We start from the raw sequence: 21340 nt of genomic DNA on the forward strand, positions 1-21340 counted from the left end.
TTCCAGCATTGGATTGTTTCTGGACAATTGATATTACCTAAGGTAGTGTTTTTTTATATATCTCCCCATTAGATCCGAATTTTTTCCAAAACTACACTGTACTATAACCCATATTCCTATTTTTAGATACATAATCTTTAATCAAGCTCCTGATGAATGGACGGAGGTCCATGAAATGCGTCGAGCCTACAATAACTCAGATGTCATACCCCCATTTTGACACATTTTAGAGACTGTGAGCTTACAGAAACTATGATGTCATGTTGAAATTCCCTTACCATTGAGAGATCTATGTTTGATCCTTGTAATATTGTAACTAATTTTATTCAATATGAACTGTACAACTTGTCACATGTCATTTCTCTGCAATGTGTTTGTTTATGTAATTTTTCAATAAAATCAACATGTCTAGTTGACCTCATATAAAGTACCACATTTTTGGTCTCTGTTCTTGCATATGTTTATATATTTATATATATATGCATATATTTAGGGATGGAGGCAACTCATCCCTAAATATGGCAGATCATATTTTGCTTTTTACCAAATATTCCACTTTGTGGAGAAGCTAGGGAGAGCACCATGTATACAAACTGTAAATAAAAGTGCAGCGCTAAAAAAAAATATATGTAATAATCATATATAGGTGGGAAAAAAAGGATATAGGCATGTGCTGGCTATAATTTACAGGTTGCACTTAGAAATCCTTTAATACCAGAAGTGTAAATTGTTAAAAAAATATATACTAGTGTGCTACCTAGTGAAAATACAAATCATACTGTAAAAAATGTCTCTATTGATGGAAAAGAGTAATTAAAAACATGAATAAAAATATCATGAATGTGTCTCAAAATATCAATGTATAAAGATATATAACAAAAGATAGCATTAACATAATATGATACAAGGAAAACTTGTGAAAAAAGAAAATGCAATGTGGTTAGGCAATTCCTTAGGAAAGTCCCATAAGTGATGAGTAAAAAAAGAGTTCACAGTCAGTGAAAACAAAGCTGAATGTGCTAGTACAAATGCTCCTCCAGGTGCTCAGTGATCCACCTTCGTGTTAATTAGTAAATAATGGCAGCTTACCAAACATCAGCGGTCATGCAGCATATAGGATAATCCACTACATCAACTCGATACTGAAAGTGATCTCCCAATGCACATCAGGGATCCAGCAGTGAGAACCTGTGTTTCAATGCAGCAGGCTCGCTCGATATGTGCGTGTCATCTTATAGGTAGAGAAAGGAGGAACAAATAAGTTTATTAAAAATAAATTGCACTTACATCCATCAGGTAAATATGGGTCTTGAAAAGTAGCAATGTGCACAGCCGCCTGCAGTGCGGACCGTGCAGAGTGATGAGCGCAGCTACTCCGTCCGATGCATTTCCCCTTCTACAGGCATCAACTGGGAATGGAATAATCCTATATACACATACATGAAGGATCAATAAAAACTATAAAGTTCCTGAAAAAAAAAGAAGAAAAAAAGTCCACATATTCACAAATATAAAAATGTTTGCTTAAAAATGTAATTAAGACAGGGATATCCAGATACCAATAGTCACCAACGTGACAATCCCACCACCAAGGATAAGGGTATTTTAGCGCTTACCAGAAGCTGTGGATCCAGGTGACATACAGTAAATGGGTCAAACATGCAAGTATAGGTAGGCACCAACTTGGATGCCCCGATCGCTCAGGAACCTTCAGTATAGACATCAAAATTTATCACAACTAGAGTTGAGCGGACACCTGGATGTCCGTGTTCGGCGGGTTCGGCCGAACTTGAAAAAAAAGTCCGGGTCCGTGTCCCGGACTTTTTCCGAACTTTACCCGGACACCGAACTTGAAAGTCAATGGGGACCCGAACTTTCAGGCACTAAAATTGGCTCTAAAACACCAATGGAAAGGGCTAGAGTGCTGCAAATGGCAGCAAAACGAGTTAAGAGCATGGCAAGTGCTCTGCAAACAAATGTGGATAGGGAAATAACTTAAAACAACAAAAAAAACAGAAAAATAAAACAATTTTCTTCATCTGTGAAGGACGAGGCCCATATGGAGTAGGAGGGAGGTTGAGGTGGATGTGGCGGTGTAGGTGGAAGCGGTGGTGGAGGAGGACGAGGTAGCCAACGCTGCTTTTTTTCAGTCATTTTAAATGAGGGTACACCCCAAAAGAGTGATAAAGATCAAAAATAGAACAATGGCTGGGTAAGGTCGGTATCCATCTCTATTCTGCACAAGGTAGGGAAAAGTCCTGTGTTCATTTTAATGAACGTGAGCTTGTCCACATTGTCTCTGGACAGGCGGCTGCGCTTGTCTGTGATAACGCCCCCAGCCGTGCTAAATACACGTTCAGATAATACACTGGCTGCAGGGCACGCCAGCACCTCCAAGGCGTAAAGGGCAAGCTCAGGCCATGTGCCCAATTTGGAGACCCAGAAGTTGAAGGGGCAGACCCGTCATTCACTACATGTAGGCGTGTGCACACATACTGCTCCACCATGTTGGTGAAATGCTGCCTCCTGCTAAGACGTTCCATATGAGCTGCTGGTGCTGCTGTTTGTTGTGGCGTGCTGACAAAGCTTTTCCACATTTCGGCCATGCTAACCCTGCCTTCTGAGGTGCTGGCGGTGCCCTGGTTGCGTTGGCGACCTCTTCCTCCTCTGCCTTGGCCTTGTGCTTCCACTGTGGCCCCGCTGTCAGGTGGGAATGCCAGCAGCATCGCGTCTACCAGTGTGCGCTTGTACTCGCGCATCTTGCGATCGCGCTCCAGTGAGTGAATTAAGGACGGTACGTTGTCCTTGTAACGGGGATCCAGCAGCGTGGCCACCCAGTAATCAGCACAAGTTAGAATGTGGGCAAGAATGTCGGCGGTCGTTGTGGAGACACTGCAGCATGTAATCGCTCATGTGTGCCAGGCTGCCCAGAGGCAACGAAAGGCTGTCCTCTGTGGGAGGTGTATCGTCTGTGTCCTCTGTATCCCCCCAGCCACGCACCAGTGATGGCCATGAGCTGGCCTGGGTGCCACCCTGCTGTGAACATGGTTCCATCTCCTCCTCCATCTCCTTCTCCTCATCCTCCAGAACTGTGCCCCTGCTGGACAATTGTGTCCCTGGCATTTGTGGGTGCAGGAACCCACCCTCGGAGCCACTTGCGAATGACTGCCCTGAAAGCCTTGGAAATGTTACCTCTTCATCCTCCTCCTCCTCATCCTGTGCCACATCCTCTTCCATCATCGCCCGAATTGTTTTTTGAAGGAGGCATAGAAGTTGCATAGTTAAGCTGACAACGGCGTCATCGGCACTGGCCATGTTGGTGGAGTACTCAAAACAGTGCAACAAGACACACAGGTCTCGCATGGAGGCCCAGTTATTGGTGGTGAAGTGGTGCTGTTCTGCAGAGCTACTCACGCATGCGTGCTGCAGCTAAAACTCCACTATGGCCTGCTGCTGCTCGCACAGTCTTTTCAGCATGTGCAAGGTGGAGTTCCACCTTGTGGGCACGTCAAATATGAGGCGGTGAGCGGGAAGGCCGAAGTTACGCTGCAGCGCTGACAGGCGAGCAGCAGCAGGGTGAGAACGCCGAAAGTGCGCACAGACGGCCCGCACTTTCTGCAGCAGCTCTGACATATCGGGGTAATTTTTAAGGAACCTCTGCACCACCAAATTCAGCACATGCGCCAGGCAAGGGATGTACGTCAAACCGGCTAGGCCCAGAGCCGCTATGAGATTTCGCCCGTTATCGCACACCACCAGGCCGGGCTTGAGGCTCGCTGGCAGGAGGAGTTAGGAACAGGAGGCAAACTGAAGCGCCCTGCAATCCTCGGTGGTGGAAGGACATGCGCCAAATTGCTATCCGCCTCAGGCCCATCCGCCACTGCATTTACCCAGTGTTCCGTTAGGAAAATATAACGCCCCTGACCGTGCTTACTGGTCCACGTATCGGTAGTTAGGTGGACCTTGGCACAGATGGCGTTGCGCAGTGCACACCTGATTTTTTCCCCCACTTGGTTGTGCAGGGAAGGGATGGCTTGCCTGGAAAAGTAGTGGCGGCTGGGCACGACATACTGTGGGACAGCCACCGACATAAGGCTTTTAAAACTGTGCGTCTCCACCAGACTGAATGACAGCATTTCAAAGGCCAAGAATTTTGAAATGCTGGCATTCAGGGCCAGGGATCGCGGGTGGGTAGGGGGGTACTTCCTCTTCCTCTGAAGTGTTTGGGAGATGGAAAGCTGAACGCTTCCACGGGACATTGTGGAGATGGTTGGTGACCCAGGTGGTGGTGTTGCTGACAGATCGTCTGTTTGCGGGGTGGCAGGTGCCGGTATCACTACAGAGGTGGATGAAGAGGCCGAGACTGCAGCAGAAGAGGAAGCAGGAGGAGCCAGAGACCTTTCTTGGTTTTGAAAGTGTCTACTCCACTGCAGCTTGTGCTTTGCACTTAGATGCCTGATCATGCAGGTTGTGCTCAGGTTGAGAAGGTTTATGCCTCGCTTCAGGCTCTGATTGCACAGGGTGCAAACCACTCGTGTCCTGTCATCAGCACATTTTCTGTAGAACTTTCACGCTAGAGAACTCCTTTGATCTGGCTTTGGTGCGCTCGGACCCTTGCTGCGTTGGGCAGTAGCAGGCGTAGTGTCTAGGGCACGGCCGCTCCGCTACTGCACCCTGATCCCTCTTCTGCTGTGCTGGTGGCTCTGTGCGACCACCGCCTCTTCCTCCAAACTACTCAGGTCACCTGCATGACATTCATTCCATGTGGGGTCGAGGACCTCATCGTCCTCCACATCATCTTCCACCCAGACTTCACCCCTGCCCTCCTTGTCAGTCTCCACAATTCTGAGTGCTGCAGCAGTTGGCACCTGCGTTTCGTCATCATCGGAGACGTGCTGCGATGGTCCTTCCATGTACTCATCTTGAGAAATAAGTTGTTGGGCATCGCTGCACTCAATCTCTTCCACTTCTGGGGCAGGGCTAGGTGGATGGCCCTGGGAAACCCTGCTGACAGAGTCAAAAAGAAGAAGAGACTGCTGCATGACTTGGGGCTCAGACTGCTTGCCTGATTTGCAAGGGGGTGAGGTGAAAGACGGTTGGACATCGGCTGCAGGTGCCAACTCTGACCTTTCTGCAGTAGACTGGGTGGGAGACAATGTGAAGGAACTGGAGGCACTGTCAGCAACCCAATCTACTATCGCCTGTACTTCTTCTGGCCTCATCACTTCTAGAGGCGCATGATGCCCTACCAAATACTGCTGCAGGTTCTGTCGCCTACTCACACTTGAGGAAGGTGTTTCACTTGTGCGTGTAGCTGGCACAGATCGACCACGTCCTCTCCTTGCAACAGGAGCTCTACCAGCAGCACCACGACCCAGGCCACGCCCCCTATTTGAAGGTCTCCTCATATTTCTGTAATTTATGATCTTGCCCTAGAAAGGTGTTTATTGAATAGCGAAACAAAACAACAACAGTTTCGCACGGGTGTATCTCACAGTCAAATATGCAAACTATGCCGCAATTTAATTTTTTTTACCCCAAAAGGGTGTTTATTAAATAGCAGAATAGAAAAACAGTATACAAATACAAACGGGTGTATCTCACAGTCAAATATGCAAAGTATGCCGCAAATTAAATTTTTTTTCATCCCAAAAGGGTGTATATTGAATAGCGGAATAGAAAAAAGGATATAAAACGGTGTATCTCACACGTACAAACACAGACTAGGCCCCCGATTACAATTTTTTGTACCCTAAAGGGAGGATGAGGAAGAGGAGTAGGAGGAGTTTGGAACAGGAGGCAAACTGAAGCGCCCTGCAATCCTTGGCGGTGGAAGGAGATGCGCCAAACAAATTTAAAAGGTGTATCTCACACGTACCGATACAGACTATGCCGTAATTTAATTTTTTACACTCCAAAAGGGTGTATATTGAATAGCGGAATAGAAATTTTTTTATAAAATGGTGTATCTCACACGTACAAACACAGACTAGCCCCCGATTACAATTTTTTGTACCCTAAAGGCAGGATGAGGATGATGAATAGGAGGAGTTCGGAACAGGAGGAGGCAAACTGAAGCGCCCTGCAATCCTCGGCGGTGGAAGGAGATGCGCCCCAAAAGATTGGAAGGTGTATCTCACACGTACCGATACAGACTATGCCGCAATTTAATTATTTTTACCCCAAAGGGTGTAGATTGAATAGAGGAATAGAAAAATTTTTATAAAACGGTGTATCTCACACGTACAAACACAGACTAGGCCCCGATTACAATTTTTTGTACCCTAAAGGCAGGATGAGGATGAGGAGTAGGAGGAGTTCGGAACAGGAGGCAAACTGAAGCACCCTGCAATCCTCGGCGGTGGAAGATGCGCCCCAAAAGATTGGAAGGTGTATCTCACACGTACCGATACAGACTATGCCGCAATTTAATTATTTTTACCCCAAGGGTGTAGACTGAATAGCGGAATAGAAAATATGATATCAAAAGGTGTATCTATCTCACACGTACAGACCCAGACTAGGCCCGATTACTATTTTTTGTACCCCAAAGGCAGGATGAGGAGTAGGAGGAGTTCGGAACAGGCAGGAGGCAAACTGAAACACTCTGCAATCCTCGGCGGTGTAATATGCGCCCCAAAAATTGGAAAGGTGTATCTCACACGTACCAATACAGACTATGCTGCAATTTAATTATTTTTACCCCAAAGGGTGTAGATTGAATAGCGGAATAGAAAATATAATATCAAAAGGTGTATCTATCTCACACGTACAGACCCAGACTAGGCCTTGATTACTATTTTTTGTACCCCAAAGGCAGGATGAGGAGTAGGAGGAGTTCGGAACAGGCAGGAGGCAAACTGAAACACCCTGCAATCCTCGGCGGTGTAAGATGAGCCCCAAAAATTGGAAAGGTGTATCTCACACGTACCGATACAGACTATGCCGCAATTTTATTCTTTTTACCCCAAGGGTGTAGATTGAATAGCGGAATAGAAAATATGATATCAAAAGGTGTATCTATCTCACACGTACAGACCCAGACTAGGCCCCGATTACTATTTTTTGTACCCTAAAGGCAGAATGAGGAGTAGGAGGAGTTTGGAACAGGCAGGAGGCAAACTGAAGCACCCTGCAATCCTCGGCGGTGTAAGATGCGCCCCAAAAATTGGAAAGGTGTATCTCACACGTACCGATACTGACTATGCCGCAATTTAATTATTTTTACCCCAAAGGGTGTAGATCAAATAGCGGAATAGAAAATATGATATAAAATTTGTGATTTTTCAATAGCACATGTGAACACAGCAGTGTCTTATGTCAGTCAGCTCTGCAGCAGGCTATGAAGGGAAAAAAAAGAAAATTCCCCTTTAAGTTTGTAATTTTTAAATAGATTAGTACAGACTATGCCATGATTTAATTTTTTTTAACCCAAAAGGGTGTATCTTGAATAGTGGAATAGAAAAAAGTGTATAAAATTGAAAATCACTCAATAGCATATGTGAACACAGCAGTGTCTTATCACAGTCAGCACTGGAGCAAAAAGGCTATGAAGGGGGGAAAAAAAAAACCCTTTTAACTTGTAGTAAAATAGATCTAAGATGAACGCTGCACACAACTGACTTATAAAAATAGATTTTTTTCTCCCTCCTCCTCCTCCTCCTCAGTGGGCTCAAGTGAGGGCAAAAAGATTGTTCACTGCACCACCCCCCACACAGCAAAATCGATGTATACTGTCCCTGCCTAATCTCTCCAGCCTGGCCTTAATATGCTCGATAAGATCGTTCACTGCACCACCCCCCACACAGCAAAATCGATGTAGAAGACTGACCCTGCCTAATCTCCAGCCTGTCCCTAATATGCTCAATAAGATCGTTCACTGCACCACCCCCCACACAGCAAAATCGATGTAGAAGACTGACCCTGCCTAATCTCCAGCCTCGCCCTAAAATGCTCTAATAACTCTCCCTGCCTGCAGTCCGATCTGTCCCTGCATTCTTTTCGGACACAATTTTTCACAGAATCACTGTCTGTCCCTAATCAGCAGCCAGCACGTATGATGTGTGCTCTCTCCCTAATCTACAGCAGAATGACGCAGCGCGCTGGGGCTCTCGAAATTATAAAGACATGGTCACATGCTTCAGATGGCCAATCACAGCTACTAATACATTAGTAGGCATGGCTGGGATGGCTTAAGGCACACCAGTTAAACACTTGTTGATTGGCTGTTGAAAGCCCGCCATTAAAAGCGCGCCATTACATACAAAACAGGAAATAAAATGACCGAACGCGGATTTTAAACCCGAACATACAGTAAAGTTTTCCGGTCCGTGTTCGGGTAAAAAAAATCCAATTATTCGGTACGAACACTAATAATTCAGTCCGTGTTCGCTCAACACTAATCACAACAGTTCTGATGGGAACGGACCTCGCCTTAGATGAACCGTGTTTCCAGGTTTAAGCCAGTATGTGAAAACAAGCCAAGTAGTCACACAGTTTAAAATGATTTAAAACACATTTTTTAGAAAATTATAGAACTCTTACAAAAATCTGCAGAAAAACAGCCTTTTTCAACAAATACCAGGGCCGCCAAGTGGATACAGGCAGTACAGTTGTTAGGGACTCGAGCTTCCAAAGGTGCCCGGCCTGCACCCCTACATAATTTGAAAATGTCAGCATCACTGACCTGCCGGTATTCATTGCTCTGCCAGCAACGCCCCACCACCCTTAGGACCCACCCCCCCCCCCTGCATGGCACCAGCACGGGGGAGTTGTGTTGGTTCGGGTGTTTGTTTATGTGTGGGGGGTTTTGGGAGAGAGCCACCGTGATACATGTCACCAGCAATCAATCCCCCTTGTGCAGCACCAGCAAAAGAGATGAAAGCACTTCCTGGTGATTCCTTTCCCCAGTCCTGATCGCTGACAGCACCTTCCCCCTCCCCGCAGGTAAACTTGGCCAGCTCGCTCCACTTTGTTTTGTTCCCTGCCGAGGCGGAGCCTGCTGCTGCAAGGATAATTAAGTATCATCTGATTAAGCAGCACTTGGGCATGGGGGTGTGTTCAGCTGGTCAATAGGGGAAGTGGCCCCAGCCCTTGCAGGTACATGGAGCTGAAAGCAGCATGGAGGGTAAGTCACTGACCGAGTTATGTGTGTGCAGTGATGTGCTACTGCTGTGCTTTCTGTGCTGTCGATTGGACTCCTCAGATGGGACACAGACACCAGACAAGCTGGAATGATGGAGTTTCATTGTGAAAATGGATGAGGATGATTCTGGGTGGCGATGAGAGTTACATTGCAGAGAGCCCCTTCACTATGTAGCTTTCACCCCCACCAAGAATCATCCTCAGCCATTTTTACACTGCAACTCCATCATCCTCATCCCCACCCAGGCCAGATTCATCCATCCCTCTCCACAATGTATTCCCATCCCCACCCAGAATTATCCATCTCTTTCCACAATATATACATTGTGGGAAGGGATGCGGATAATTCTGTGTGGGGATAGGGATACAATATTGAAAGGGATGGATTATTCTGGGAGAGGAAGGGGATACATTGTGGAAAGGGATGGATAATTCTGTGCGGGGATGGGAATACAATATGGAAAGGGATGGATTATTCTGGGCGGGGAAGGGGATACATTGTGGAAAGGGATGGATAATTCTGTGCGGTCATGGGGATACATTATGGAAAGGGATGGATAATTCTGCGTGGTGATGGGGACACATTATGGAAAGGGATGGATAAATATGTGCGGGGATGGGGGACACATTGTGGAAAGGGATGGATAATTCTGGGTGGGGATGGGGGACACATTGTGGAAAGGGATGGATAATTCTGGGTGGGGATGGGGGATACATTGTGGAAAGTAATGGATAATTCTGTGTGGGGATGGGGATACATTATGGAAAGGGATGGATTATTCTGGGCGGGGATGAAGGATACATTGTGGAAATGGATGTGGATAATTCTGGGCGGTGAAGGGGATACTAAATGGAAAGGGATGGATTATTCTGTGCGGGGATGGGGATACATTGTGAAAAGGGATGCAGATAATTCTGTGTGGGGATAGGGATACAATGTAGAACATGATGCGAATAATTCTGGGCGGGGATGGGGTTACATTGTAGAAAGTGATATGGATAATTATTGGCGGGGATGGGGATATATTGTTGAAAGGATGCGGATTTGGTGGGACGGCCAGTGGCACGGCCATGGGGAATGTTGGTGGACAGGCCCCAGGGGGTCCAGGACAAAAGTTGTGTAAGGGATCTCAAAATTTCTGATGGCTGCCCTGACAAACACTGACACATTTTGTCATACTGTATATAACATCCTCATAGGGCTGAAAGCCTCTTCTGATCATTCCATATATATATATATATATATATATATATATATATATATATATATATATTGTGACAGGAAGTCAGGTAAATCTGGGAATGTAGTCACTGAGAGGAGACACATTCCCACCTGCTTTGAAAAGTTCAGTAATTACTATAGGGTGTCGGCTGCCAAAGGCAGCAGGAAGGTGTAAAGAAGTTGAAAGGCCTTCAGCTGTTCAGAATGAGGAAATTAAGGCCTCTATAATTTGTCCAAAGAAAGTCTATGCATTGCTGCCTCCTGTCGCCGTGTGGGCTGGGAGAGGAAGGCAGACAAACTGCTGCATCCTGACGCCATGTGGGTAGAGGACAGTCCTGTGTGCCCCCTGAAAGCTGAGTGAGCATGGGGAAGACCTCCTGAAGCGGTGTGCGCTCAGGAGGGTAAAAACGAGTGAAGACGTCTCAAAGGTGAGAAGACGAAGTGTTTCTGTGTGAAAGAAAACAAATGGACATTTGAGTGTCTGCTGTAGGATCAGCAGTGTCGGCCCAACAGTAGGTTGGGAAGACTTCTTAGGTAGGTTCCAGCTGTGAGAAGGTAGACGCCCACAGCGGCCAGGATTTATTTTGTGTTTTATTTTATTTTGATGTTTTTGCTGCATGCACTTGTTTGAAGAATAAACCAAAAACTATTGTTTTCAACCACTCCTCGGCTATCTCCCTGCGTGCCGACCCCCCCAAAGGGGTCATCCACGCCTACCACCGAGCTAATCCCTTACATATGGTGGAGGTATGCAGTGGGCATAAGCAGAGATCCCTGCAAGGAAGTGCAAATGTTTGATGAACTTTATCTGGTGCATGAGATTGCACAATCTATGTGTGCAGGAGAGAAGATCCTGACAGAAAAAAAAAAGTGTTTTAAAGAGACAGCGGTCTCAAAATTATTTGATGAACTTTGTTGTGTCTGGTGCAAGTGACTGCACAAACTGTGTGTGCAGGAAAAGAGATCTTGCAAGAGAGAGAAAAACTACATGTGTTAAAGAGACAGTGGTCTGAAAATTTTTTGCTGGACTGTGAAAAATTTGTTTGTGGAGTTATTGAAGATGGGGCGTTCAAAACGCCTGAAGAATGCAAAGATAGATGAAATGAGAGACCGGATTCTATGGATGGAGGGGATGTTACCGTCTGAACCAGCCCCATCCATGCCTAAAGAGAGTCTACTAAAGAGGAAGGTTGTTGTCCCTAGCAACACTGATGAAACTGCTATGGAGACGCAGTGTGCTCAGATGAAAAGTAAGCTCAAAATGGAGGAGATGTTGAAACAACTGATTATATCAAATACAGCTCAACAGCAGGCAAATGCAGCTCAACAGCAGGCAAATGCGGATTTTCAGCGGAGCTTTGCAGCTCAACAAAAGGCTCATCAAGAGAGCATGGCAGGCTGGAAACAGAGACGCCAGCAGCCAATGGAGGCCATCGGTTTGGAAGAAACCGAGTATGTGTGCAGGGCTGAGTTGGATGCCTTGCAACGGAAAATGGAAGAAAAGGAACAAGCCGTGGAATTGCTTAAAATGGAGCATAGAAACTTGCAGGAAACGAATGAACTACTCAAGTCTCATGTGTCACAGTGGGAAGAAACCACTGCTCTTCTTTTGGTCGAGTTGCAAAAATGTCAAGACACTATAAAGGAGAAAGATACCATCCTCATGGAAAAGGAAATTGAAATTCAGACTTTGCAGAAGCAAAGCATGTGTGAAATGTTGGAGTTGCGTAATCAGCTGGAAAAAAGTCTTCAGTGTTTGGAAGTTACAAAAATAGACCTGCAGGAGTCGCAGGAACAGAATGTCGCTCTGAAAACGACATTGTCTCTCAGCGACAACGAGAAAAGTGAAAGAGAGGCTAAATTACTGAGTACTGTGTATGAGCTCACTACTTTGAGCTATGTGGTAGATGAATGGCGTGCGGACTGTGAAAGTTGGAAAGGGGAAGCCCAACGTGTCCAGCAGCAGTTAAAGGAGAAAGAAGCCTGTGTGGCAGAATTACATTCTTATTCCCAGATGCTAGCCAATGAGGTGAAAGCTCTTATGCAGGGAAAAGGAGATTGTGAACATAAGAGGGAAAAAGTAGAGGCACAGCTTCTGGAATCGCAAGTGAAGGTGTCAGAAGGTGACCGATTGTGTGCTAAGCTGTCAGAGAAGGCAAACCGACTGCAGGTTGAGCTGGACAATGTTACAAATCAGCTTTCTCAAGCAGACAGCAAATCTAGAGAAATTGCGGAAGATTTTTCTATCTTGGAATCGCAGCTGCAAGACACGCAGGAACTCTTACAGGAGGAGAGGTGTCAAAGGCTGAGTTTTAGCACAAAGCTCAAACAAATGGAAGATGAGAAAAATGGCTTCCTGGAACAATTAAAAGAGGAGGAGGAAGCAAAGAAAAACCTATCAGAGCAAGTCGCAACATTGCAAGCTCAGATAGCGGATATGAAAAAACGCATGGAAGAAAGCGTTGGTTCATTACAGTGTGTTGAAGATGTGAAAAAGAAGTTTGATCAGATGCTTGGTGAAGAGAAGACTGTGTCTGCAAAATATGCAGAAGAACGCGCCCGTGCAGAAACGGAGGTGCGTGATAACGAGAGCAAAGCCCTGTTCTTGGCTCGCTCCTTGGAGGAAGCTCTAGAGTGTAAAGTTGAACTAGAAAGAGTTAACCAACAGCTGTGTACAGAAATGGAAGATTTGGTCCGCTTCAAGGATGATGTTGTGAAAAGCGTTCAGGAGCTAGAAAAGTCTAAGCGAGTCTTAGAACAGCAAGTAGAAGAGATGAAGATTCCGTTGCAGGAACTGGAAGAGGAATTCCAGGCAACAGAGGATCTGTCCCAAAGAGGGGATAGTGTGCCTGATGCAGTTTTTAAAAGGATCAGTGTTTTGGGGTCTGTCCTGAGTGATCCTCAGAAATGTGATGACTCGTGGCTTGAATCACCCCTTTGGAATAAACCGTTCCTTCAAAAACTTCAAGCATTGGAAAATGTATCATTAGAGCTTCAGCAAACAAAAGAGTTGTGTAAGAAATGTGGTGATTTCTCAGTTCAGGCTGAAAACCTAGTGGAGAAAACTAAAGCGGAGAAAACTAAAGCAAGTGATATAAATCTGGGAGAAAAAAGCAAACGCCACCTAGTGGAGAAAACTAAGGCTGTTGGTGAAAACGTGAAGCAAATGAATAAGTGCCTTTCAGGGAGTGTTTCCAAAATGGAACTGGTGAAAGACGGGTGGCAGAAGTTTGATCGTGATCTTGAGATGCATTCCATGTGGAATTCAGATAGAGAAAAGGAACTAGGTGACTTTGAGCGGTCAAATAGTTCAGCAGAAAGTGCATTGAAGAAACCTGTAAAAGAATGTGTTGCAGTTCCATGCTTCTTCACTGATGCAGAGAGGAGGTCTATAATGGATACCACCCAGATCGCTGGGTTCAACTGTGTTGTTGCCTTTGACCCATATGATGATGGAAGGAAAGTTGATAAAGTACAGACAGTTCTTGGAACAAAGCTAAGTGAAGCAGAGGTTCTCAAAGTGTTGTGGAAATCATTTGTTGATTGCAGAGAGAGGCGTCTTAAGAATGTTGAAGACTTTAAGACTAGCAAAATTGAGTTACCTATGGATCACGGTCCTCCATGGTGGATTGGACAGACGGTTATAAGGGACAAGCTGTCTGACATTTATGAGAAAGCTGTCAATGAAGATGACAGAAACGAGAAGGAGCAAAATGATGCCAAAAATGCAGTTGAAGAATGTGTATATGAGATGAGAGACAAACTGTGGCATTTATGAGAAAACTGTCAATGAAGATGACAGAAACAGTTTCATCCGGAAGCTTGAGGATAATAGAAGGCTTATCAGTGAGTCAGCAGTGCCTGACACATGCGTGCCTGGAAATATGTGTCCCAACCCTAGGGTTGAAACAAGAGGGGGGGGGTATGTGACAGGAAGTCAGGTAAATCTGGGAATGTAGTCACTGAGAGGAGACACATTCCCACCTGCTTTGAAAAGTTCAGTAATTACTATAGGGTGTCGGCTGCCAAAGGCAGCAGGAAGGTGTAAAGAAGTTGAAAGGCCTTCAGCTGTTCAGAATGAGGAAATTAAGGCCTCTATAATTTGTCCAAAGAAAGTCTATGCATTGCTGCCTCCTGTCGCCGTGTGGGCTGGGAGAGGAAGGCAGACAAACTGCTGCATCCTGACGCCATGTGGGTAGAGGACAGTCCTGTGTGCCCCCTGAAAGCTGAGTGAGCATGGGGAAGACCTCCTGAAGCGGTGTGCGCTCAGGAGGGTAAAAACGAGTGAAGACGTCTCAAAGGTGAGAAGACGAAGTGTTTCTGTGTGAAAGAAAACAAATGGACATTTGAGTGTCTGCTGTAGGATCAGCAGTGTCGGCCCAACAGTAGGTTGGGAAGACTTCTTAGGTAGGTTCCAGCTGTGAGAAGGTAGACGCCCACAGCGGCCAGGATTTATTTTGTGTTTTATTTTATTTTGATGTTTTTGCTGCATGCACTTGTTTGAAGAATAAACCAAAAACTATTGTTTTCAACCACTCCTCGGCTATCTCCCTGCGTGCCGACCCCCCCAAAGGGGTCATCCACGCCTACCACTGAGCTAATCCCTTACAATATATACTGTATATCTAGATACAATCTTACAAAAGATTTGAAACACCTGTAGAGAGCGGCCTCCCAGTGGTGTTGGTGCTGGCCTTGCTGCCAGAATAGCACTGACATGTGTTCCAAGCCTCAATTTTGCTGCAAGGAAAAAACCAAGCCTCGTTCTTAGCGAATCAGTGAATGGCCGGAAACATGCTTGCCCGGCATGATCAATCGGGGCTTTCAAGTGTTTAACTATCCCTGAATGTGTGACCCATTTACTATATGGTACCTGGGTCCACAGCTTCTGACAAGCGCAATACTCTTATCCGTGGTGGTGGAATTATGACTATTTGCATCTGGATATCCCTGTCTTCAATTTTTAAGCTCCGTTAATTCAAGCACTTTTCTGGAATGTGAATTTCATGGACACTTTTTTGGTTGTGAGTATGTGGACTTTTTTTCTTCATGTATATGTATATATGATTATTACATATATATATTTTTAGCGCTGCATTTTTATTTACAATTTGTTTACACAATTTTTGGTTTTATTGTGGTGCTAGCAGCTTTGATCTTCATTTTGTATTTTTCCACAAGCACGGTATATTTTTTTTTCATTTTTGTACTACATTAGAGAATCATGTATAGAATGAAAAATCCTTTCCATTAACATAATAAAGTCAATATGGGTCAGGATCTGAGGAAAATGGCTTAGCAAAATTTAAGGAAACTACATCCACTGGACTTTCACCATCTAATTTCTCACTTACTTCTTGAATGAAACTTTATTAGTATAACTGTTACGACTATCAAACCTGTCTTTTTCATCTGTAAAAACTAAAAATGATTGAATACATCTGCCTTTTCACTGTCATGTGTGGCAATCTTCCAATATTTATCTTATGGATTTATCTGTTCTCTCATAACCATTTTATTATTAATATATTTGAAAACATGTATTGGGTTTGTTTTACTTGCTGTAACAATGTGTATCTTGTATTCTATTTTAGATGCTCCAACTGCTCCCTTTTTTTTGTATGAGAATGCAGAGGATGTCCGTTCTACATTTCACTTTTTAAAGTCCTTTTTTTCTTTTACTGGTATTCAACTTGCTGATTACTCAGTTCATATTGTTGGTAGGACAGAAGGGTGATGGGCTTGAGTAGACCCTCTACTAAATACAAATGTACCTATGTTTAGTTTCACTGTTGTGTTTAAAGGAGGCTTTGGATTATGGACTCTTTCCAGCTCAAACTTCAATAAGGTTTTATTGTTACCTAGTAAATTCCATTCTTCCCTCTATCTATACATGTGTTATTAGGATTCTTAAAGACCTGGGCACCTTTTGTGGAAAAAAGGCATCCTGTTGAATTAGTAATGGTGGTGAATGGTGTTGTTTTAATTGGTGTGGTTGGATTGTGACAGAACCTGCAGATAATTATTATATTACACCTTTATCATTTCCCAGAAGCAATCATATTTTACATACCATTCTAAATCCCTAGAAGCACCGGCATAATCTTTCAGAATTGGTATTTTTACATTTTACAAACAAGATTGATTGGCAGCATATTTATAACACTGCATTAAAACCTCTAGCACTGTAATAGTATAAAATGTGTGAATCACCCCTCATTATAATCCAATAACTAGCCAGCAATACTATAATGACCTAGGTAACATATATAGCGACTTACCTCGTCCATGTAATGCTGAATATTCATGTTCCTTTATCTGTGTAGATGCATTTATTATGACATTAGTAAAACAGACTTTTCTCCCATGGTTTTTTGAAGATTATCTTGCATCTTTTTTTACTTTAGAGATATAAGAGGGTATGCCCTTACAAAGACTAGAAATATTATACAGTGCTCCAACTGTGTGCCATTAATGCTGTTGCTGTAACTAGGGCATAGGAAGCCAGTAGTTCTATCACATGGAAATTAGTCACCTTTCTTCTGTGAATAATTCCAGGTGATTTTAGCAGCATGATTGAACTACCAAAATTGCAAATTTAATTTTTTATACATATTTAAAAAAAGGGTTTTAAAAATATTTTTTTTTTTACTATTTTGCAATAATCAGTATTGCAATCAGGAGTTCGGTAAATATTATGACAATACAATTGCCCATTTAAAACAAAAGTTTAATTATATTGCTCCTCTGCAAAAAGTAATACATAGAAACCAGTTTCTTCATGAGCAAGCAATACCAGAGAACGGATTTTTGATGTTTATGCTTTAGGTGTAAGGAAAACAGTCTAGCTGAAACACATGGAAAATGTATTATATTTCTCAGTGAGAACCTGCTAACAGAATGTGTCATATAACAAGGAAAGGCGAGGTAATTTAGTAATACCAGTGAATGAAAAATGGAGACTTCAGGTTTAATAAAGAGTGGCAGGAATGGACCAGCATATATCTTCCAAAACAAAAATAATTATGAGAAACTATTCTGTAAGATCAAGCTAAATCAAACTTTTAATGCTCTCAAACTCCTGTCAAAAGGATGAGATTTAATGCTTAAATGTAAGAATTTTGCAGACTTTACTGCCAAGAAAAGATTATTTGTCTCTTGATAAATGACTATTGGTCTTTTTGCTTGAAATAAATACACTTACACTGAAATAAATGCCAGAGAATGGCTAGATAATTTATACCACTCACTTGTGTCTGTCACCAGATTGGTTGAAATGCAGTAATGCTATTAAAAATGTCTTCCAGTTTCAGATAAAATGCAACATCGAAATAGTGAACACTGTTCATTAAATGAGAATGAAATGAGCATTGCTGTGTACTTGCTAAAACGAGAGTAAAATAAGTAACTGTTTTATTTTTGCAATATTTTTATCCTGCTGCAAAAATCAAGAAATACACTGTGGAGGAAGCCTACCATTTTAGCTAAAAATACTAGACAAAGAAGGTTTTATAGCAGATGAAATAATAGCAGCAATTAAAACATACCTACAGTATATTGGTAAAATTGAAAAATAAAATTACTGCTGAAATCTTAGTATAACATAGATTACTTGATAGCTGCCATATTTACCTTTATTCTGTGCTCTGCAAACCTGTGTATCTATCACAGAGGCAAAAATTAACCTGGAAAATTGTGAAATTGGGTAAGTCTATAATTTTGAGGTAAAAATAAAAATCAGTCTTCCTGGATATTAGCATGCAGACTTGTTCAAGAGAATAATTCAATACATTTTTTTCAGACAACCAATATTTTTTTTAAAATAAAATAATTTTTAGTCAAAGGAGCATTACGCTCGACGTAACGCGTATAGGGGGACGGAGCGTGCGTGGCCGACGCAGAGTCTCTCTCTGGTAACAGATCGCTGACATCGCTTATACAGCAGGCACGGCTGAGTGCCCAACAAATGTGAGTTGATCTGCCTTTCTCTAATAAAGCACACCCTCATTAGTAAGCAGAGAGCACTAGATTTCTATATCTGTTTTTATATGTCCCGGGATCCCTCGAGGTGCAATACAGTGTGGATCTTTCCTGGAAGTCTGATCCATGATACATGTGATTGCTGGCCCGTTTGGGTCCTTTAGGAAGGTGAGAGGCTAATTCACCTGGTGGAGGGATTCACTAATTGGTGTTTACAACTTGTTTTCATCACTGGATTTTCTTCAATTGGATACGGGGACACTCTTCATATCACTTTATTGGAAGCACACACATTGCTATGTGCCTTATGAACTGGATATGATTTATTGTATTTAAAGTCATCACATCTTTTTTTTTTTTTTTTTTTATTATATTTCTGGCGCATCACATTTTGGTAGGATTTATAGTTTATTGTGAAACACGATTGGTGTATGCTGCCGGATACCACTTATATACTTTCACACACCTGATTTATGCACAGTGAATTGAGGTTGAGTTATTTTATCACATATATTGGGTTTGCGCTGATAGTTTTTTTGTATTTCAATATATATATATATATATATATATATACAGTATATATAAATATATATATACATATTATTTTCTGTACCACCTACATTACGTAGATTACCAAAAGAAAATGGAAAAAAAGATTCTTACACTATATATCTTCCTTCCTAATTTATGATCTACTAACTATAATATCCCTTGGGGGAAGCCCTGTAGTATCCATCCATGGGCTTCATATTCTCAAACTTTTTTACACATCCCCTTTTCGTATACACATTTATTTATTTATTTATTTATTTTTCTTATTGTATTATTTACTTCCTTTACCCATTCCCTGTATGTTGGTGAATTAGTTGCCTACCACCTCTGTGCTTGTAAGTTGACTAACTTACCAGCCGGAAATAAATATCTAGTCACTGCAATCTATGAAGTGAATGGTACTGTATCCCCACCCATATGGCCTAGAACACATAGCATTGGGACTAATTCAATGCTACCCCAAATACGGAATTGGCAGTACTATTTATTTCCTCCTAATACCTATATAATTTAGGGCACCTCCAGACCATATGGATGAGGATACCACTCACATCCCCATATTGTGGGCATTTAGCATCTGAAAGCCATTCATACTTAAACAACTACTGAGGAATACGGTACGTCCTATGCAACAAGTATGAAAGTGATATTTTCTGTGAGGGAGACAAAAACACTAGTGGCACTGTTTCCAGTATATATTTCCACTGTTCCCTTGTTATATTCCCCACATCACTCATCCATTGCTTTTTACATAGAATATCAATATGCGTATGCTTGTATATAATGACGAAGTCAATCCCCTTGAGGCAATTGCATATATTATCAGGTGAAGCTGAGACACCCACTCCATTCCAGCAGGTTCATGTTATTTAGCTTATCCAAAGCATGTCTAATTCTGTCTTATAGAAGGACCCATAGGTGTGCACACCAAGGCTCAAACACACATGCAAGTGTTAGAGTTAATGGAAATCCCTCAAGGAAACGTGGTTTCTTTGAGTGTACAATTACTGATGACTGAAAAGTCATAAAGTGCTGATAATAAAGAGCTATACTCTTAGTGTGCCACTAATGCAAATACTTATTGTTGATGCTGAAAGGTGCTAAATGCTAATACAAGTGACTATAAATGAATGTAGCAATACCAATACTATACCAAAATAAACCTGAATAAAATATATGTGTACCTTTTAAAGTGCTATACAAGGCTTCAAAAATGTGTATATACACAAAATGTAAACAATATTGATTCCTAGACAATCTATTATAAATAAGGTGACTGGTGCTATACAAAGTGCTCACAATAGTGGCAATGGTGGTGCTCTTCACTGTACAAGTGAACAATATCTAGTCCATGAACAAATCTTCCACTAATAAAGTGACAGGTGCTCTTCTAAGTGCTTCAAGATTATCCGTGACATTGGTAGTGCTCCACAAGCCATGCTCCTCCACTGGTCCCACACTTATCAGAGCTCGGTCCCCTCAAGGGGGTATCAGGCCTAGCACAGAGTTAGCTCCAACTGGATCAGCCGACTCAGGGTCCACACCAAATGTCACCTTACGTCCCCTTCTTAATGCTTGAAAATAAAGTATGTTGCAAATACAAAATGTACCCACTACCAGAGAAGATAGAATGCCTTTACACACGAAATGTTCTGAAAAACGTTTCCAAAACGTTTCCAAAAAAATAAGAGTAAAAGTACAGAAAAGTGAGAAAACAGTTGAACATTTGTTATACATTGGGACATATGTCAAAAGATTGTTGGTAAATATACAAAGATAAACAACAGTCATATACAGGCTGTAACATTACATGCATTGTTAATCAGACACTTATAACGTGGTGAGGTATTACTCGCCGCCCCTAGGCATCCCGGTTGGGAGCAAACTGTGCCCCGGGGCAGGGCGACACCCCCAGATCTGCTATCTATACCAACGGCAAGGGTGCGATATTATGTAACAGCATATGTTACTGTAAATAACAAAAGTAACTCAGATTGTCTATTAACTTTGAACCTGTATATAGAATATTAAAGCATTTATTTGTTCCAATTCCATTTAAATAGGGTCAATGAAAGATCAACGACAAATATGACATGGAGGCTCAACCAAATGATTATAAACTTGTGTAGTACACTCTCCAGGGGGACCAATTCGATTCATATTTAAATATGGTGCCATCTCTGTATGCTATGATTTTTTCATCCTCGGCTATATTGTTAAACTGTTTTAGAATTCCCCGTATGCTTGGGATTTAATTTGTTTTTCATTTATACATTATCGCTGAACGTGCTTCAGATAATACCTGAATGACTATAGCTCTGGCTACCAGTGGAAACTATGAGATGTTGATACTAAGAATAGCCTGTTCTATGTTCGGATTGACAATTATTCCAGTAATTCTGGAAATTAATTTAAATATCTCTGCCCAGAAACTGCGGAGGT

This window comes from Pelophylax lessonae, assembly GCF_965119305.1.
Source record: "Pelophylax lessonae genome assembly, chromosome: 6".
Taxonomy (NCBI): Eukaryota; Metazoa; Chordata; class Amphibia; order Anura; family Ranidae; genus Pelophylax; species Pelophylax lessonae.